This window comes from Tamandua tetradactyla, chromosome 2, assembly GCF_023851605.1.
Source record: "Tamandua tetradactyla isolate mTamTet1 chromosome 2, mTamTet1.pri, whole genome shotgun sequence".
NCBI lineage: Eukaryota > Metazoa > Chordata > Mammalia > Pilosa > Myrmecophagidae > Tamandua > Tamandua tetradactyla.
In genome coordinates this window covers 47981360-48004154 of record NC_135328.1, presented here as the reverse complement: position 1 = coordinate 48004154, position 22795 = coordinate 47981360, and the positions used below count along the sequence as shown (strand labels likewise).

Below are 22795 nucleotides of genomic sequence, written 5' to 3'. Positions count from 1 at the left end.
TTTCTTCTGCCTCTCTTTTCTACCTTTCCTTCTTCATCTTCTCCTCTTCATCCTCTTCTCTTGTCTTCCTATTACTTTTCTATTTCTTTCTTCTTCCTACCCTTTTACTCTGAGCAATCTTGTTTACTCAACCCTCAGCCAGTCATGAAATCTCTATCTCCAGCTCATACTTCATTCTCACAATTCCCAAGGTACCATAACCAACTGGACTACACAGTGCTTCAAACTCACCATTAACCCCTTTGTGTTAGTAATCTATTGCTGTGTAATAACTATCCCAAAACATTGTGAATGTAATTAATAGCACTGAAGTATATATTTGAATGCATTCAAAAGGACACCTTTTTTAAAAAAAAAAGCAACAACCGTGGGATTGTACAATACAAACAGTGATCCCTAATATAATAAAATACAAAATGGACTATAGCTAATAGTACAATCATAAAAACGTTCTTTCCTCAATTATAACAAATATATACTAAGGCAAACTGTTAATAATAGGGTGATTTATGGGAACTCTGTATTTTATGCATGATGTTTCTGTAAGCCTGCAACTTTTCTAATTGAAAAGAAACTTGGCTTAAAACAACAAATATTATCTGACAATTTTTGTGAGTCAGGAATCTGGACAAATCTTAGCTGGGTTCTTTAGGCTTAGGGTCTCTCACGAGGCTGCAATCAGATGACACCCAAAGCTATAGTCATCTCAAGGCTCACCTGGGGAAGAGCCACTTCCCAGCTCATTCATGTGGGTATTGGGATGCTTCAGATCCTCACTGATTGTTAGCTAGAGACATCAGTTCCTTGACCTGTGGAACCTCTTCATAGGACAACTCACCGCATGGCAGAGGCTTCCATCAGAGCAGAAGAGAGAACAAGAGAGGATGTTTCAGTTTGCCAAAGCTGCCAGAATGCAATATACCAGAAATGGATTAGCTTTTTCAAAGGGGATTTATTAGGTTACAAATTCACAGTCCTAAGGCTATGAAATGTCCAAATTAAGGCATCCAGAGAAAGATAGCTTGACTCTGAAGAAAGGCCTATGGCGTCAGGGGTTTTTCTCTGTCACATGGGAAGACACATGGCAATGTTTGCTATTCTTCTCTCCCAGCTTCTGGTTTCAAATCGCTCTCTTAGCTCTGGTTTCCAGTGGATTTCACTCTAATCATCTGTGGTTCCTCACTTACCTCCTCTGGGGCAGACTCTAGGTTTCATCTCTTCAGCTCAGGTAGCTAGCTTCTCCAAATGTCTATGTCTTGGTTTCATCTCTCTGCTCTCTGCGTCAGCTCTGAGTGCTCTCTCTCTCCATGAGCTCTCTTAACAACTCCGCTAAACTAATTAAGACCCACCTTGAATGGGTGGGGCGCATCTCCATGGGAACAACCTAATCAAATGATCCCACCCACAATAAGTTTTTACCCACAAGATTGGATTAAAAGAGCATGACTTTTACAGGGTACATAGCAGTTTCTTATTCTTCCCCTCCTCCCACTTTAGTACATAACAGTTTCAAGCCAGCACAGAGGGCAAGACAAAGTTAGTCTTTTTGCAACCTAATCTCAGAAGTGACATCCTATCTCTTTTGTTGTGTTCTTTCAGTAGAAGTAAGCTACTACATCCAGCCCACACTCAAGAAGAGGATATTACACAGGGTATGAATATCAGGATCATAGGGATCACTAGGAACCATCGTGGAGGCTGCCTACACACCTTCCCAATGTGATGCTCAATGCCAAATCAAAGCATGGCACAATCCCCTCTCTCTCCCGTTTACATTACACAGACTCTGCTTCTACAACATGATTCTCAGCCAAGCCTCCAAGGCCCTCCATGAACCATCCAGGCTGATTTCTCACTACTCTCCTCCATACACTCAATGTTAAAATCAATCCTAATGCTCCTGCACTTTTTGGTTTCCATCGCTTTGATCATGCTGTTCCCTCCAACTGGAATACATGTCCAAATCTTATCCCTCTTCAGTGTTGCTGTTTAGCTTCTGCCTGAAGATCTTTCACATGCAGTATCCCAATCGATTTTTAAAATAAAGTAAGACGGTTAATACGAACTCCATTTTACAGTTAAGGTTCACAAAATAAGAGCTACTGACACGTAGCACTTAGTATGTGCTAGGTAGTGTACTAATGGTTTCACACGCTACATCTAAACAAATCTTCATAACAATCCTATAGGGTATTAAATCCCCACTTATAATTGAAAAAACAGAGACTAAAACATATCAAATAACTTGACCAAGTTCATATGACTGGCAAATGAACTGGGATTCAAACAGAACATCCGGCTTAGCATCCTTGTGACTAAAGCCCGTGCTCCTTTGCCTCTAGAAGCACTGTCACTTGACCAAGGCCACTCCATTACTGAGAGGGAGTCTGGTGGGGCCTGGAACTTCTGGACTCTTTCCACCATACACATTACCTTCTAACTCAAGTGCCAACTTAAGGAAGCCTTTCTAAGTCCCTAGAGGGAGTAAATACTCCTGTTTTATGTCCTCAATATCACTTGGGTTCTTATAAATGTAATCCTTTAATATAGCTTCTAAGAACATATGGTGCTTTCTATGCTCCTTGAAGAAATGGCCTTTTGATGTTCAACTTTATATCCCAAACAATATCTAGCATGTAATTGATGCTTAGAAAATATTTTCTAAATAAATGAATATATAGGATATCAAAAAATCACTATCTTGAAACAAAGGACTCTGCTTTTTTTGAAACATACTAAAAAGTTCAGACAAAATCCAAATAGCTGCTGAACAGTATGCCTAGAGAGATTTTTTTTCAGCTGGTGCATAAATCCAGAGTTTCATCTCTTAAAAACAAGAGGTCCCACAGTATATTTATTTTCTCTCACCAGCTTCTTGTCAACACTCGGTTCATCTCCCAGTCCTGTTTCTTTTCTAGGCTTACAATAAAACTGATTTAAAGTAAAAGTTTCTTTAAGAAGTATGCTATAATATGCTGATCTGAAAATAAATGTTCAAAATTTTTTTTCCCATAGGGGGCCATCAAAGATTTCCTGGTGATATTATTTCCTAAGAACTTATGCATAGGTTATAAATTACCTTTTGTCAGAAGCAACTAAATGATACTTTTGATTATCTCTTCATTCTGAATTCCTAGGTCACATTTAAATGCAAAAACAAGTAAAATTTACTCAAAAGGCCTTTTATTTTGTGATTATAATTAATAACTTTGTATTATAGGGAAAGTACTGATTCAAATGTATATTTATGATTTTGTCTTTTAGAAATAATCTTCCAGGATATTTTCCTCATGATATTCTTCTGACCATGTTACTATTCATGAGCACGATAAGATGGAAAACAGAGCAAGGTGAAATAAGTAAAGGGATGCTTCACAAAACCATAAGATAGGTAAGTAAAGAGGTTATTTGTCTAAAACTTTTGTAGTCCCTGGGAATTTTTGGATATCTGATTATTTGGGGCTGTAAAAGTCACATCTTGGATAGTTGTCCAACCCAAGATCCCGTTTCCTCTGAGAACCTCACACTCATGCCCTGAGTTCCCATAGCCATATTTTGTGCCACACAGCACAACCTTCCTAGCCTTAGCTCATTAGACTAGGGATAAGCACCTGTCCAGGAATGAACAAATTGGTCTCTTTTCTGGGAACTTGCTGCTGTACCTGAAAGACATAGATTTGTTTTCTGGCTACTTGAATAACCTCCAGGCCTGTGGGACAATCATGTTTAGCCAACCGTCTAGGGGGAAACAGAGAAGGCCACTTACAAGCAGAGCAACAGATAGCACTGACTGGAGGGTTGGGGTTAGAGACAGCTTGACAGCTCCCAGGGTACTGAAGGTCTTCAAATTTCTTGTTCCCATGGTGTTAAGGAATCATTCAAGATCCCCTCTGTCTTAACTGGGTCACCACAACCTGGTTCCCTACAGATGACTTAATTTGAGTGAGATCATCTGAGCCAGGAATTAGTGAAAAGTATTAGTCTAGAGGATACAGCTTGTGGGATGTCAGTTAACACAGAGGTCCTAAGGAATTTGGGTGAGAAAAATTGGGGAAGAGTAGAAGCAGAGACACTGAGAGGAAGTAGCTGAAGGTTTGAGGAGAAGGTGATGTGTTCAGTTTTGTCATGATGAGCAAGTGACACTTGTGACACAACCAGTAGGAGATGTCCGACAGAATGTTGTGAGTCTCAAGCTCAGGAGAGAGGACAGGGCTAGAAAGAGATTTAGGATCATTAACATCTCAATGGTATCAGCAGTAGAAATGGAATAATGAGATCACCCAGGAAGAGTATGAGAAGTCAAAAAAACAAAGGTCCACATCAGAGCCTCGAGGAACACCAATAATTCATAGATAGATGAAGAAAAAAGGAGCCAAAAAGGAGACTTCAGTATGGAAGAAAGGCCAGGAGGAAGTGGCAGCATAGGAACCAGTATTTCAAGAAGAAGATCGAAATCAGTAGTTCAACTAAGTTATGATCTAACAAGTGTCCACTGTGTCTAATGAGCCCCAGTGAGGACCATTTTAGTTGAGTTGGGAGGATGAAGGTGGGGAGGACTGCAGACAGGATAGACAGCACTTTGGAGTAATTCAACTGTAAAGGAAAGGAGAGTAGGAGAGCAGGAGCTGATAGGTAATGTGGGGTTAAGAAGGTTTAAATACCTCATGGGTAGGAGCCTGCAGCAGTAGAGATGGAGATGAAAGTAGAGGGATGAGATCCATACCTGGGCAGGAGTGGCCTTAGTCAACAGGATTGCCTAGGTGATAAAGGTGAAAACAAACACACTTCCTGGTTGGGAGAGAGACATTTATGCAAGAAGCAAATGTTGAAGGATCAGACTGGAGAGGAGGAAGAAAGGACCTGGTGGTCTCCCGTCTGTGTGGTTGGGTCCTGTAACTTGCCACTCTTTGTGCCTTAGGTGCAGTCACCTTCTTTTAAGGATATTGATGAAACTATTGAACAAGACAGGGTAATAAGGACCTGTTAATCAGCACTCGTTGAATCTACTATTACAAGCACATTCTTATTAAGCCCATCTTTTCCCATATTGTCCATATGTTCATATTATTCAGAAGAATTTCTTGGGATGTTATCAGATGCTTTGCTGAACACAGAGTGTTTATTTCTACAATTTCACTCTTTTGTATCAGTACAGTAATCCTGTCAGAAAAGGAAATGCAACTGGTTAAGAGCAGACTCCTGAGCTAGACTTGTAGGATTTGAATACTGGCTTCTCCCCTTACGAGCTATATGACCTTGGGTGAGCTACTTAAACTCTCTTAGCTCAATCTGTTCATCTATAAAATAGAGATATTATCTACTCCCTAGTTGCTATAAGGATGAAATGAGCTATTATTTGTTAACCGCTTTCAACAGTGCCTAGGATAAAGCAAACACTATACAAACATTTGTTAAAAAACAACAACATACATATATATATATATATATGTATATATGGGTGGGCCATGGTGGCTCAGTGTCAGAGTTCTTGCTTGCCATGCCGGAGACCCAGGTTCGATTCCTGGTGCCTGCCCAGGCAAAATAAATAAATAAATAAATAAATAAATAAAATGCTTAGTACTCTGGTGCCAGATCCTAACATCAATATTTCTTTTGTAAGTGCTCACAAAATCATTTCCAGTAATTCATTCTAAAATGTTACCTGATGTACATTTTTAAAGCATGGGTTTTATGGTATGTAAATTATATCTCAATATAAAAAAAAAGGAAAATAATGTTACGTATGTTCAAGCTCAACATTTATGAAATGCCTCTACTTGCTCTTTTGAAAATCAGAACTTCCCCGGCCTTTTTTAACCTTCTGTCCTTAGGTACTTTTTTCCTTATCCACAACTCAAGTATTACCCACAAAAGTTCAGTAACCATATATGCAAATTAGCCCAGTTATCTGGAATTTAATTTATCTAAAACAAGATTCTTGGATTCATGTCACCCACATCCTACTATCTAAAGAAAAATTCTGTAGCATTTTAGAATATTTCACTTGAGTCTTTTTTTGCTTATGCATGAACTTTTGTTTTATACAAAGTTTTGATTATGTAGTTCAGTCTCCTGTTTTGTTTATTCACATAAAACTAGAATCCTACCTACTGAATATTTCCAGAGTTCAGCCTCTCTTACTTTCTCCCTCTACCTTTCTAAGGTCAGGCTTTTATCAGAGCTTCCCACTGGATTCCTACCTCCTCACCTTCATCCATCAATCCATCCTCCACTTGTCACCAAAATGATCATTCTGAAACTCTAGTCTTAAAGCTTTTAGGTTTCTTGATATGGATTGGATTCTCAGGGAAATAGATACTAAGCAAGAGTATAGCATGCAGGCTATTAATTTATCAGGGGGTCCCTTGTTTGAGTTACCAGACAAAGTATAGAATGCCCAATTAAAATTGAATTTCAGATAAACAGCAACAAATACATTTTTAGTATAAGTGTTTCCCAAATATTTCATGGGACATAGTTATAGTAAACATTTCTTTATTGCTTATCTGACATTCAAATTTAATTATACATCCTATTTTTGTTTGTTTGTGTTTTGCAACCCTAGCTTGGTACCAATATTTGTGGAAGAGAGGGGAAGGAAGCAGGGAGTAGGGGGCAGGGGGAGAAGTTGAGCTTTAATACAGATCCAGTGATGGCCTCAGCTGGCCCTGGAACAAACTCTGGGGTCAGAATGGCCCTTCAGAGTTGTCTTGAGTTGGGCCACGATGGCTGGGCCTTTATACAGTTTATACTCTTTAAATTCTGCATCCATCAGTTATAGGATGTGATTGCTTTTCCAGGTGAGGAGTCTGTCTTCAGGGAAGCAATCTCTAGAGGGGGCTGATAGCTGACGGCTGCCTTCCAACGGCATTCCCAGCACCCAGGGAAACAAGCCCCTCAGTGAAGGGGGAAGGCACAACCTAGGGTCTACCTCATTCCTTTCATTTATCAAAAGAATAAAGTTTAAGCTGCTTGGCCCCAGGTTCAACTCCCTCCAAGGTCTGTCTCTGTTCAACTCTCCAGGCTTCTCTCCCACCTTATATTACAACCCTTGTTCTTCGCTCTTTCATCCCACTGTTTCTTTTCACTGCTCAATCTGAAATGACTTCTGATCTTATCCTATTTCTCCTTAAAAATCCATCTCAGACATCACTGTTCCTGGGAACCCTTTCCTGACTCTCTCAGATAAGAATAAATCTCTCCCTTTTCACTCCTGCCTTGTACACATTTCTATTTTCGTACTTACTATCCCATGTTGTCATTTAGATCTCTCCCTGACTTGGCTGAGAACTCTCCTAGTAGAGTACACTCTGAATAATCACAGTGTCTCCAGCCTCCTCTGCTGGGCACAGAACTGAAGAACTGAGTTACTGTTTATTGAATGAATAGGTGAATAAATTAATGAACAGATGAATGAACTACTGAGTGGCAAAGCTCAGACACACCAGGCTGATTAGGCTGGAGCACTGGTCCCACGGAGGGTCAGTAGCTGTCTGAACAATAATGTCCAATGGGCATGGTGAGGCCCTGTCCATACCACCCTACACTGATAGCCAAGGGGTCCTCTCTGGTGGGTGGGGACGACAGGATTTCCAGGAAGGAGTGAGCTTCATAGAGGAGATCCTTCCAAGAGGATACAGCATTTTAATTCCAAGGTAAAAGGGGGCAAAAGGTATGTGGGGAGATATTCTATCTCAATAGAAGCAAGATTTCAGCCATTGGCAGTGTGTATGAAAGCATGGTATAGTTGTGCAGGACCCTAGAGCAGGCTAAGGTGGGCAGAGCATGGGGCTCTGATCAGATCTTTGAGCCAAGGGCATGATCTGGTACTAGGAGTGTCGGGGAGGGGAATGACAGCAGGTGGACAGGCAAGTCCAGGGCTCCTCCAAGTTCACTGCATGCTGGGCTCAAGCAGAAGACAAATCCTAGATCCTTCAGATACTGGTAGGACCAGGGCTAGGTACCACTGAGTTCACTTGAGGTGGGGCTTCATTACATGGCTGGCAGTTTCTTTTTTCACCCCTTCCTCTTATTTAACCTTCAAAAACACCTCTTTAACATTGATATTTATTTTATTTAATATATACTAATAGGGAACTGACTATGTGCCAGGCACTGCTCTCAGCACTTTATAAATATTAACACAATTGATCTTCATAACAGCACTGTGAGCTCAATAGTTACTTTTCACCCATTTTTTGGTTGAGGAAATATTTGGAGGCATAGGGAGATTGAGGTTACCCAGCAAATGGCTAAATGAGATTATTTGCATTTTACAGGACAGAGGCATTTATTCTCTCATTCATCAAGAAGAGATAGATTTCCTGTGCTAAGCAGTAGGCACCGTGACAAATAAGACAGAAGTCCTGGCCCTCAAGATGCTGACAGTGTTAGGTCCCGTGTTCCGTCCCATTAACGCTTGGGGATTGCAGGTATTCTTCATGGATGCTTCCTGCTAATCTCTTGAGAAACTCATCATTTTTAAGCCACTTGAGGGTAGGGCTATTGTCCTCAAGTCTTCTTACCTGCTCCTCTGGCAACTACTTGGCTTGTTTCTACTAAACTTACGCTAGTAGTAAGAAAGCAGGGCCCCATCCCTAGAGGTGACTGGAATACTTGGTGCCCAGTCCTATCTTCCAACCTTTGTTCATGCTGTCTCCTCCACCTAGAATGTAGTCTCTGACAATTCATCTGTGCCACTAACTTCAGCAAAAATAATGCCCAGCGATAGCTTCTTTGACTATTCCCAAGCCCATGGAGACAATATGTTCAGTGGGTGTTTAATATGGACATTATCTCATTTAATCATCAGAACAACCCTATGAAGAAGATAGCATCATCTCCATATTCCAAATAAGAAAACTGATGTTCAACAAATGAAAGAATTTGCTAAAGGTTACCCAGTTAGTAAGTTTCAAAGCTGAGATTTGTGTAACTGACTCTAGAGACCAAGCCAGGTTTTTTTAAAATTCTCTTTATTTTATTGCATTAGAAATTTATCTCCTTCACATATACATAATATGAAACCTATATTCACAATGAATCATGCCTCTCTGCTCTTGTTTTTTCACACAAAAATTAATGGCTACTTCCTGAAAAAACAAATAAATCCAGAAGCCCACACCCTTAACCAGTGCTGCTACATGAGCTTTTGTTTCTGGAATCCTTAGATATTCAACATATATTCCACAATTATGCAGCTACTTATAGTCCTCAGTTGTTTCAGTGTGAATTTCTTGTTTGCTTAGCTTGATTTTATCCCCCATGATGTAAATGCACAGTATATATGCACATATAAATGCACAGTAAACGTATAATAAATGTTTGTTGAATGAATGGATTTTACATGTATCTTGCTGAAATTTACGCAGCTGTTTGATTCACTAGAGTGGCATACCCGAACAAGAAATAATTTTTCTTAATGTGTCCCTTATAAATTGAACCCAACCATATTTGATTAATTTCACATCATACATTTTTATTGCACCAATCACTCTGGTATCAGGTCATATTTATTTAAAAAACAGATTCACAAAGGGTGCAGGGCTCGAGTGACAGTGTAAATATGTTAATAATAAAAATAATACTGAAGATATTTTACTGGAAATTCTCGCATGCTAATGATGAGTAAGTGCATTCCACGGAAATATGTTTGATTTACAATGCAATTAATTTTAAAAATATTCAAATCCTATGTCGCATCTTGTACACTTAGATAATGAAAACTAAAAAGTGAATTTTGGACCATAAAATCAGTGGGACAAAAATCACCTTAAGGATCTTTAGCATCTTAGTTAGAACAATAGCCCAATCACTTAAAATGATGCCGCTATCGGATCTAGCATGCCTAGTTTGGGTCGATCCTCCTGGGTAGTTGTGGTGATTTTGTACTGAGTAGGACATGTGTGTACCCTGTTCAGCCCTCACAATGAAAACCACTACATATTATCCAGTAACCGAGGAGCCCTGGCACTTTCAATCACGTAGTGAAAGGCTTTGAGTTGTTTTTTCTTTTTTTTTTTTGCTCAAGAGAGAGCAAAGTCTTTCATGTCAACTTGCACTGTGAGATGTGTGAGCATTTCCTTAGGTATTTGGCCCTGTCTTAGGATCCAACTAAAAAGGAAATGCGTTCTTTCTCATACCCTATTCAAAGTACAAGAAATAAAAAATGTGCTTCATTTGGTATTTCATCACTCAACTCAGATGTTCACAGAAAGCATGCATTCTTATGCACACTTTGGGGGAAAGATGCCCATTTTTGTAATAGGATTTATAAAGTTGATTCTGCCCGCTTTGTGTCTAAGAGAGGAAGAAGCAGATGCTGCCGAGCGATCCTGCACCACAGGGATTCTCATGTCAGTGCAAAATGGTTGCGATTTTCCCTCATTTCTTGAGGACAGATTTGCTGTGGTGTAGCAGGCACCAGACCTAGTTAAAACTACTTGGCATTTCAAACTAATCTTGCGTGCAACTTTCATAAAAAATAAAATCTTAAATATAGAAAAAGGAAGTGCAAGGTTGAGATAGTGCTTTTTCATTTATCTCTGGCAGTAATTATTCTTCTTAAAATAAATATTGTGGAATGAATTATCACCATCTTTGTAAAAGAAAATAGAAAGGGACTAACCTGGGCCTTGAAAAAATTTTCACAGCATAATAGCCAAAGCACATCCCCTCAGGACTAGAATCAGGGAGGAAAAGCAACAGAAAATACATGAGAGCTTTGTGCCATAAGTCTTTTAGTATTATTTTACCTTTAATCTCTGTGCACAATTTTATTTAGAAATAAAATAATAAAATAATCTACATCAAATGAGAAAAAATAATAAAACAGTATAGGAAAACTTGTTGATGGTGTTTTGTGTACCATCAACCCCTTCCAGTTAGAAACCATCTTAGTCTCTAGGTATTTTATTATGATGATTATGATTATTATTATGTGGCTGTCATATCATCCTTTATTGAAATATTTTCCTTTCTAGTTTATAACTAGCTGGGTATCCTACTGTACCAGTGTTGATGTCATCCATGGTGTTACGTGTGTGGTGGCCATCAACATTGCAGCCCACAGACACAAGCAGTCCACAGAATCTTTTAAGTGGTTCCAGAGAGTTCTTTGGCTAAAGATCAGTGCCACATCTGTCAAGCAATGTTGACAAATTCCACATTGTGTCAAATGTTTTTCTGTTCTTTCTGTCTCTGTACAATCCCTTAAGGGTTTTGATATCAAGGCAGAGGCAGAAGGTACCACCTCAACCTAGGCCTGTCTGCTCGAATGGTCAATTTCACCATAATCCTAGCAACTTCCAGTTACCAGTTGCCTTGATGATGTCATCATTGGCCTTTTTTTGGAGACAGCTCCAGGGGGCTGATCTTGGGGTCAGGGCAGAGGTGAAACTGACTTCCCTACCTGTGTACCTCATGAGTCAAACTTGGGCAGCATGGCGGAAGTGGCTGGTATTGGATGAATCTGGATGCAGGACAACCAAATAAAGTTGCTTATATTGGCATCCTCCCAGCCAAAAGCCAAAAGGTATGTCTTTTTTTTTTTTTCCAACTTTAGTAATATGTATATACAACCTAAAATTTCTTCCCTTTTACGACATTCAGGTATAGAATTCACTATCCATTCTAACAACTTTTCTAATACCCCCAACAGAAATTCTATACCAGTTAGTCATTAACTCCCTATTTCCTAACCCTCTCCAGCCCCTGACAACCTATATTCTAGTTTCTGACTCTGTGAATTTGCTTATTCTAATTATTTTACATCAATGAGATCATATAATAGTTATCCTTTTGTGTCTGGCTTATTTCACTCAACATGATGCCTTCAAGTTTCATCCATGGAGCAGAACCTCATTACTTTTCACAGCTGCATAATATCCCATTGTATGGAACTGCTTATCCTTTCATCTGTTGACAGCACTTGGTTGCTTCTATCTTTTGGCCATTGTGAATAATACCACTATGAACATCAGTGTACACAAGTCTGTTTGAGTTCCTACTTTCAATTCTTTGGGGCATATAGCTAGAAGTGGGATTACCAGGTCATGTGGTAATTCTATACTTAATTTACCAAGGAACTGCCAAACTGTCTTCCACAGAGGGTGCACCATTTTACTTTCCCACCAGCAATGAATGAGTGTTCTTTTTTCTCCACATCCTCTCCAACACTTTTTATTTTTCTGTTTTTCTTTCTTTCTTCCCTCCTTCCTTCTTTTTTTTTTGGTAATAGTAGCCATTCTATGGGTGTGAAGTGGTACCTCATGTGATTTTGATATGCATTTCCCTAATGGCTAATGATATTGAGCATCTTTTCATATGCTTTTTGGCCGTTTGTGTATCTTCTTTTGGGGAAATGTTTACTCAAGTCTTTTGACCATTTTTTGAATTGTTTGTTTGTCTTTTTGTTGTTGAATTATAGGATTTCTTTATAGATTCTGGAAATTAAACCTTTATCAGATATGAGGTTTCCAAATATTTACTCCCATTCTATAGGTTGCTATTTACGTTCTTGATGAAGTCTTTTGATGCACAAAAATTTTAATTTTGATGAAGTCCCATTTATCTATTTTTTCTTTTGTTACTTGTGCTTTTGGTGTAAGGTCTAAGATTAAGATTATGTTCACTTTCAAAAAATTTTCAAAAAATAGAGATAAAGTTCATAAGGTCCTGAAAATGTTTCCCTATGTTTTCTTCTAGGAGTTTTATAGCCCCAGTTCTTATATTTAGGTCTTTGGTCCATTCTGAGTTAATTTTTATATTTGGTGTGAGATAGGGGTTCCCCTTCATTCTTTTGGATATGGATATCCAGTTTTCTCAGCACCATTTATTGAAGAGATTATTCTTTCTCAATTGACTGTACTTTCTCTTTAGTGCCCTAAAGAGGAGGGAAAAGATTAATAAATCAACTTAGGGAAGTCTGCATTTCCAAGGAATGCTTAACATGCAATGATTAGCAAAACTTCTTGCCATTTAACCTTCAAGTTAGCCTCAAGTCTGTTCACAAGGTCTTCGTATGTGACAGTCAGAGTATCCTGGCTAAGAATTGGACCTTTGGACAGACCCTTTGGACAGAGGTTAAATGCCCAGTCTGCAGATGATGTTGAACAATGCACTTAACTTCTCTAAGCCTCAGTTCCTCAGCTCTGAAGTGGTTACAATTATAGTAATTTTCTTAGGGCTGATGTTAGCATTAAAGGAGATGGTGCATGCAAGCCATGACTTAAGTCTTCCATTAAGGTGGGGGGAAATTCTAAGTCAAGTTTTAAATTCCTATTTTTGTTTTTATAGCACGTTATAGGTGGCAAATTAAAGCCACACCATTTGCCTGGTGGTTATGAAGTTCTGATCTTTATTCTCTTTCTCCCTTTCAGAGTATCCTCTGCCGGCATTGTTTCTTTTTGTCCTCTAAGCAGCATGCTCCTTCCATGCTGTGTTCTGGCTCTTGAAAGATAATTTGCAATGGCCAGCATGACCAGTGTTTTACCCAGAATTGATAACACAGAAAAATGAACTCAGAATGTGTCAGTGCTTTTTAGTTTTTAATGACTTTGACAGCTAAGATAATTAACTTGTATTTTCCCCAACATGGGTCAAAATATTAAACCAGCTTGTCCTTAGGTTGTCACCACTGAGTTGTCTGGTTCCCCCACTCCCACCCCCACCAGGCAGGAGTGGTAGGCTATGTCTGGATGAGTTTTGGGAGGCTGCAATAGGGTTCAGGCCAGGACTGGGTTCTTTATGTGTGAGGTTGGAAGGCAGAGGGAAGCTAGAAGAATAACTCCAAAATGGGACTGTCATTTGAAGGGGCATGTTAGAAGGCAAGAAAGCAGAGTAGGAGTTAAAAAAAAAAAAAAAAAAAAACAGAGGAAAGAGGATAAACAGGGAGAAAGGGATCTGCTTTGGGGTTCCTGAGGCTGAAGGTACATATTGACCTCAGCTTGCATAGTGCTTTTAACTGGAAAGCAAAAATGCTCATTCAAAGGGATTAGAGAGTGGCGAGACATAATATAAACTGTTGTCACATCAGGGAATGTGAAAAAAGCCAACCTATTATAGAATAAAGTAGTTAAGAGCCCAAACTGGAGAGGGTTCAAACTCAACTCTGCATTTACCAACTGTGTGACTTTGGGTAGACTAGTGCTCTACTCTAAGCCTCAGCTTCCTCATCTGCAAAATGGAAATTGTTAGAATATTTATCTCATTGGGCAATTGTAAGGATTCAAAGAGACGATACTCATAAAATACTTCACCAATGGCTTAATATCATTTTCCAGATATCTACATTTCTGCTCAAACATTAACAATCAGTAAGTTACCTCTGACCAAACTACCTACTAAAAATTATATCTCCATCCTAGCACCTCCTGTCCTCCTTCCCTGCTTTATTTTTCTCCATACTTCTTACCATCTCACTTATTTTATGTTTTCCTGATAAATATTTTTGATAGTCATTCTCCCTCCATTAGAATGTAAGCCCCACAAGGGGAGGAAATTTTGTTCATTTTGTTCACTCTTCTATCCCTAGCAGCTAGACACACAGAACAGCCAGGTGCTCAATACATTTTGTTGTAAAATAAATAAGCATTGACCAACATTCTTATTACCATTTCTGGATCAAGACCTCAGGACCTCTTGACAACCCCTGAAGCACATAAAACAGGGGAAGATAAATATAAATAACTCTGATTAGCAAATCATTAAGAAAATTTTTAGTGGGTCTATGTGACACTTTCGTACCTTGTCCATCACATCAACTGCTGAAAACATCCTGGAATCTCAGGCAAGGATAATGAGGGAAGGCAGAAATCATGACCAGCTGGAATCTGAGCTGGGCGAGGGATCTGGCTATAGTGCTGGTCCTGGGGAGGGGGCCCAGAGGCACAAAGGCTAGGAGAAAGCTGGAGGAGTGTGCTTCTGTGACTGAGGGAGGGCAGCAGGTTTTCATTTTTAAAAATTGTTGATGTTTCATCTACTTTTTTAATTACAAAAGTAATACATGATTATGTTCACTTTGAAAAAATTTTTAGAAAGTAGAGATAAAGCCAAGCCCAAATTCTCCCTAAGCATACCTCCATAGGCCCAGTCCCTCCCTGGGGCTAATCACTGCATCTGTTTTTGAATGTTTACTAAACAGCTGCCGAAGTGTCCATAAATAGATAGCTGATATAGATAGATGGATAGATAGATATGGATGGATGTGTGTGTGCATCTGGTTTTTGTTTGTGTGTTTTTAAAAACATAAATGTTTCTACTTGTTACTTTTCAAGTATCCTTTATCATTCTGTAAAATAAATCTCTTTGTATAACTGCTTCAGTCTTTTTTTTACCTGTGGCAATATGTAAAATATTATAACAGAATTTCCCATTGTAATCATTTTACATGTACACTTCAGTAGTATCAATTACATTTACAATGTTGTGCTACCATCACCACTATCCATTATCAAGACTCTTTCATGACCTCAAAGATCTTGTACCCATTAGTCATACCTCCCATTCCCTACTTTCCCCAGCCCTTGGTAGCCTCTAATTTGCTTTCTGTCTCTATTAATTTGCTTATTTTTAAATATTTTATATAAATGCAACCATACAATATGTTCCTTTTATGTAAGGTATATTTCATTTAGCATAGTTTCCAATGTTCATCCATGTTATAGCATGTATCAGAACTCCATTCCTTTCTATGGCTGAAAAATATCCCCTTGGGTGTATATACCATCTTTTGTTTATCCATTCTTTTGGTAATGGACACAAAAGTTGTTTCCACTTTTTGGCAGCTGTGAATAATGCTGCTATTAACATGAGCCCATGTGTTAGTCAGGGTTCTCTAGAGAAGCAGAACCAACTGGAGAGATTGCAAATGTGGGAATGGAAAAGTCCAAAATCAGTAGGGCAGGCTGGAAGCTGGTGTCTCCACTGAAGGGTCTGGATGAACTCCAGGAGAGTCTCATTGGCTGAAGAAACAATGAAAGGGTCTCTCTTTTTCCTTAAAAGCCTTCAACTGGTTGGATTATTTCATTGTGGGAGACATGCCTTAGTTGATCGCAGATGTAATCAGCCACAGATTACATTTGGTTGTCAGGTCATGTTAGGCTCCTTTTGGCTGTGACAGTTTCTCAGGCATTCTGTAGCTTTGATGATCTTGACGGTTTTGAGGATTACTGGTCAGGTAATTTGTAGGATGTCCCTCCATGGAATTTTTCTGATGTTTTTCTCATGATTAGCCTGGGGTTATGGGTTTTGGGAGGATGAACACAGATGTAAACTGCCATTTTCATTATAGTATATCAAAACTATATACTATTAACATGATTTTATCACTGCTTATGTTGACCTTGATCACCAGGCTAAAGTAGTGTTTGTGATCTTTCTCCACTGTAAAGTTACTCCTACCTCCCCTCTTTCATACTGTTTTCTTTGGAAAGAAGTCCAAACTAAGGAGTTGGTGTTTATGCTCCTGTCCTTGAGGGCAGAGTACCTAAATAAATTATTTGAAATTCTTCTGCACAGGAGATTTGTCTTCTCTCCTCCCCATTTAGTTATTTATGCAATCATTTATTTCTATCAGTATGGACTTATGGATATTTATACTTTGGTTATAATCCATTACTACTTTATTTTGTTGATCAAATTGTTCCAGCTTTGGCCATTTGGGAGCTCTTTTGGTTGATTTCTGTGTCTCTTTAATGTACCCGCATCAATGTAGGGTTTTCTTTGTTTGGTGTGGTTTTGGTTTGCATTTCCTTACTTTCTAGAGCTACAAGATGCTCTAGGCTCATCTTGTATATTTCTGCTCTAGTCCTAGAAGCAGCCATGTTTCAAAGGAGCCCTGGATGTTGGAGAACAGTATTAGAAACTAAGACTTCAGCTATAAGTGTGCTCTTATTTTTTCCAGGCATGCAAATTCAGGAAAAACAAAAATGTTCATGGAATGCATATTTATTCAAAATGAAAACTGTTTAATTCAAAATTAATATTGTAAGGGCTGGTGGAAAGTGTCTATTTCAAAAATATGTATATTATCTACTTATTGAGAAAAGAATGTTAAAATCTAGACATCTTTGAGAGGCAAATTTTTCATCTTTTGCAGCTTACATAAATATGTAGGACATTTTAGAATTCATGAAATAACATTACATGACCCTGCCAGGTAGATGTTATTTCTATTCTACAAATGGGGAAACTGAGGCTCAAAGAAGTGATGTGAATGTCCACCCAGGTCACACAGCAGAGCTAAAGCTAGCATTACTTTACTTCAATAAAAATAACACTTGTGCTGATCTTTGGGCAAAGAACTGAGAAATACAAAGATGAATAAGATACAGCTTCCTCCCCCTCCATTTCCCAGCTAGTGTCTTTCTCTGTAATTTGCAGATTATGCTGGAAGTTTTATACATCCTTCAGTGCTTGGGCAGAACAGGTCCCCCCAGTTGAAGCAGGTTCTGAAACTTTCCCCCAGAACACTCTGTGGTAGCTAGGTTCAGGTGTTAACTTGGCCAGGTGAAGGTGCCTAGTTCTGTTGCTGTGGACATGAGCCAGTGGTACATGAACCTCATCTGTTGCTCATTACATCTGCAGTTGGCTAGGAGGCGTGCCTGCTGCAATGAATGATGTTTGATTTAATTGGCTGGTGCTGAAATGAGAGAGCTCAACATAGCACAACGCAAGCAGCTCAATGTACCTCATCTCAGCACTCACAGCTCAGCCCAGGCCTTTGGAGATACAGAAAGAAATCACCCCAGGGAAAGTTGTTGGAACCCAGAGGCCCGGAGAGAAGGCCAGCAGAGATTACCCTGTGCCTTCCCATGTATGAAAGAATCTCAGTTGAAAGTTAGCTGCCTTTCCTCTGAAGAACTAATGAAATAAATCCCCATTTATTAAAAGCCAATCTGTCTCTGGTGTGTTGCATTCCAGCAGCTAGCAAAGTAGAACACACTCCCTCTCCCCACCAATGCCCCTGCTATATAAAAGCAGAAATTAGGTTCCTAAAACCAGACCAGGGTCTCAAAATGAAATACCAACAGGGCCAGGCCTGTCATGCAGATGAGTGCAGCAAGTTAGGAATGAGAAAAGCTGCAGTGATGTGTCACAATGAATCATGGCTGTCACCTGTCCCTCACCACATCTGTCACCCAACAGGATCAGTGACCATGATCCAGCTCCAGCTGAATATTGTGGGCTCCATGTTGCCACATCTATCCAATTTTTCAAGAGAAGCAGAAGAACTATGGGCAGGCCACAATGGTGTAGGCTGGATTCAGCCTTCAGGCTACCCATTTTTTACTCCTGAGCTAGCATTTGTTCATCATTGCTCTAGGCACCATTTTTGCTAAGTCATTGGGTAAATAGTATTCACATTCTTTCAACAACCACTTATTTCATTTGGTTTTAATTCAGGAAATACTGAGCATTATTACAGTTGTTCAGGACCCTTGATACGAAGATAGCTATTATAATTCAGGTCATTCAACCTGTATGGTAGAGGATTATGTTAGCCTGGGACAGATTACCAAGTGACAGTCTTCATTGACTGTAAAATAAATATTTAATGAACATTTACAATGCGTTCCACTTAGCTGATTATCATATGTGCTGTGATGACTGAGATATACCCTGTCTCAGGTGACTTCTAGTTTATTATATCATCCCAGGTAAGGTGAGAAGTTGATTGAGTCATGGGAAGGATTTAAAATAACACTGTTTAGAGACCCAGGCATCCTCCTAGAGTGAAGGCAACATCCTATGTTCTGGCTTGTATAAATTTCAACACAGTTCACATGCATATGTGGGTGCTTAATAAATGCTCTGTAAAAATGCTCAAGTGAATTGAGATATGGAAAACCTGAAACAGCTCTCTAGGAGTATGACTCAGGGGCTAGAATCCTTTAGAAAGAGTCCCTGTGAGAAAAGCTAAAGGAATTGGGGTTACTAATAACATTTCATGGAGAAAAAGAAGGTTAAGGAGAATTTAATAGCCATCTTCAAATATCTAAAGGGCTATTGCTCATGTGTTTTAAACATCAGTTCTTGTCTACTAAGGACAAGACATGAGGGAATTGTCTTAAATGGGAGCAGGAGGGACTTAGATTAGATATCATTGAGAAAAAAACAGCTGAAAGGACGATAAAATGCTGGAAGGCAACATGATCTAGAAGAAGGACATAGTTATTTTAAGAATTGGGGCTGCTGATTACTACTGAGAAAGGTGCTGATTATTACTGGGGAAAGTGGAGAGATTGGGGCCTCCAAATCAGCCAGTCACTAGTCATAGGATCTTGAGCAAGTGACTTCACCTTTCTGAGGTTTAGTTTCCTCATTTGTCACATGGGGTATCTACTTCATTGGATTATTATGAGGATAAAACTAGGTATCTAAAGCCCTTGGCTTAGTGGCTGGCACAGATAGGGCTCAATCAATGATGGACACTAGTCATTACTATTATTCAATGTAGTTCTACCTAGAAAAACAATTACACATAAACATAAGCTCTCAACATATTTCCTAGGGGCATAAAACAAACAAACAAAACAAAATACTGCTTAGGGTCACATTGAGGAGACATGATATGAACACACAGAAAATTAAATAAATATAAGATTTAAATAATAGAGTCAGTAGAGTGAAGTGGTTAAGGGCACAGACTCAGTAAAATAGTGGGTTCTTAGTGCCTGGCCCTAAGAATTGTTTGCCCTTGGTAGACCAAAATCACAAGGCAACGTAAACCTCAAAGCTGTGGAGGGTTGATTATTAAGTGAAAGCTTCAGAAAATACCTATAGGGGTTCTGAGGTGAGAGAAATTGCTCCAAATAACTGTGGTCAAAACAGAAGGATAAGATCTGAATCCAGTAGTCTGTAAATATATCCAATCAGAAGATCTCAGTTGTCTCAGGTAATGATCAATTATTCACCATTTGGGTGTCCTATTTATTCTTAAAATATTTTCAGGCACCACTTTGAATACCCTGTCAGCTTTGAAAACAGATAGTTCTATGTTTCTGTTCATTTGAATATAACCAAGAAACAGTTCTTTATGTTGCAATTGTATTCTATAAACTTTACCTCATAGCAATTATAAGTCTGCAGCACATTTAACTTACTAATATTTATTGAAATATTTTTAGCTGCAAAAACATTTTATGTGCACTATTATTTATTAATGCCTGTTTAAAAATATTACACATAGAATTTATTCCAGTGCACATTAGTAAATAAATTATGCTTGTAATTTCTAATGCATTTTTAATTATAAATTTATCCATGTCTACCTTTATTTATGATAGCGGTGTCTCACTGTTGAACATACTGTATATTAATGGAGACACTGTTAATTATGCATTCTTGGAAGTTGCATTCGACAAAACATACGAGACTGTTTTTTATATTCTAAGTACCATTAACATCAATTAATTTAGGCATTGGCATTCACAGTACTAGCTAACCTTTAAAGCAAGAAAAGATACAGTTGGAAGCTGGTTATAGGGCCTGGAATTTGGGAAGGGACTATATTTATAAAATATAAATATAAAATATAAATATAGCCATAGAGATGCTAAATAATACCAGCCTGATGTTTAATTTTCACCGTAAGGACTTTAAAACATATACTCACCAGAAATAATATTCAGCATGAAAGCTCAATAGAACAAGGCTCAGTGAATCTCTGCCTAGCCCCTAGGACTGATCTGCACTTAAATAGCATGCTCAAAGTGTTATTTAAGATTTTCTGGTTGGTTAATTCTGCACTTTTCGTACCCCCATGAAAGTCGCTTTATTATTAGCAATGCATTTGCTTTAAATATATTATTCTCATTGAAATATCATTTAAAATTTTTAAAAATCTATATTGCTTTACAATACTTCTAGGGGGCTTGCTTAAAAAATTTTTACTGGACTTTTGACACCTAATTTACTGATTTCCTGGGATTACTTTGTACCATAATAATATAAATGCTTATGGTTTCCCCATGGGAGGAAGAACATACTTCAAAAGGAGAAGGAGCCAAAATTGGGAAATAGTAGAGAAACATTCACACATATAAAATATTAAGAACAGATAATTGCAGAAAATCTAAAAGTCTCCATTTTTCCCACAACTTTGGCAGGGTTTGAAAGAGCATTACTTTCATCTTATTATGTTTACCCTTGACTTGTCTTATGTTTTTCCACATGCAAACTGTGCTAATACAAAATAAGGCTTCTAGTGCTTTATATCATGTGCATGTTTTTTTGAAAATATTTTTGTTGTAAACTTTAACAAACATACAAACTTTCTTGACATACAAACATTCTATACATGGTGTACAATCAATGGCTTACAACATCATCACATAGTTGTGTATTCATCACCATGATCATTTTTTTAGAACATTTGCATCACTCCAGAAAAAGAAATAAAAAGAAAAAAGAAAAACTCATACATAGCATTCCTTTACCCCTCCCTCTCATTGACCACTAGTATTTCCATCTACCCGATATTTTTAACCTTTGTTTCCCCTAGTATTTGTTTATTTTTTTATCCGTATTTTTTACTCATCTGTCCATACCCTAGATAAAAGGAGCATCAGATACAAAGTTTTCACAATCACGCAATCACATTGTAAGCGTTATATCTTCATGCAATCATCTTCAAGAAACAAGGCTGCTGGAACACAGCTCTACAGTTTCAGGTACTTCCCTCTAACCACTCGAATACGCTCTAAACTTAAAAGGGGATATCTACATAATGTGTAAAAATAACCTCCAGGATAACCTCTCAACTCTGTTTGAAATTTCTCAGTTACTGACACTTTATTTTGTCTCATTTCTCTCTTCCCCATTTCGGTTGAGAAGGTTTTCTCAATCTCTTGACGCCAGGTCCCAGCTCATCCCGGCATTTCTGTCCCATGTTGTCAGGGAAGTTTACATCCCTAGGAGTCATGTCCTACATAGAGGAGGAGAGCAGTGAGTTCACTTGCCATGTCAGCTTAGAGAGAGGCCACATCTGAGCAACAAAAGAGGTTCTTGGGGATGATTAAGTAGGCTTAGCCTATCCGTTGAAGGAATGAGTTTCATAGGGGCAAACCCCAAGATCGAGGGCTCAGCCTATTGATTTGGCTGTCCCCATTGCTTCTGAGAATATCAGGAATTCTCCAAATGGAGAAATTGAATCTTTCCCCCTTTCTCTCCATTCCCCCAAGGGGACTTTGCAAATACTTTTTTATTCATTGTTCAACTCACTTGGGGATTTATCAGGGCATCATAGTAACCTGGACAAACCAACAAAATCTCATGCCCTATTCAAATTCCATATACTTATGGTATGCAATTAAACTTACCATACAAGTTAAATTAGGAAATGCACTAGTCAAAGTATAAATTTTGCACAAAATAAACATTCTCCCTTTAGTCTCACACAGAAGTTGATGTTTTAAAAAATGAATGACCGGTGGCCAAGATGGCAGCTTAGCAATGTGTGCGTTTTAGTTCATCCTCCAGAACAACTACTAAATAACCAGAAACAGTACAGAACAGCTCCTGGAGCCACAACAGTGACCGGACACACAGCGTACCCCAGTCTGGACCAGCTGGACCGGCTGCGAGCCTCCCCAGAACCATGAGTTCCCCAAGCCACAGCAGCCAGCACCCCTCCCCCACAGGCTGCTCCCCAGAGGGGAAAGGAAAGAGACTTTAACAGCAGCAGGAGCTGAGTCCAACCAAACACCAATTGTGGCATTAATTAACAAATTTCAGACTACTAAAAATAGGCCCTCAGCTCAAGTGAACCTGATCAAAGAGGAGGTTGCTCATT

General features: G+C 38.7%; 1 long non-coding RNA gene across 1 annotated transcript in view; it reads left to right on the top strand.

The window, feature by feature from the left end:
* Positions 1-22795, top strand: part of LOC143660056 (uncharacterized) — a 35789-nt gene that overhangs the window by 1440 nt on the left and 11554 nt on the right. Inside the window, exon 2 of the long non-coding RNA XR_013163826.1 lies at positions 3265-3391. This is a non-coding gene — a long non-coding RNA (uncharacterized LOC143660056). The remainder of the gene's footprint in view (positions 1-3264; positions 3392-22795) is intronic.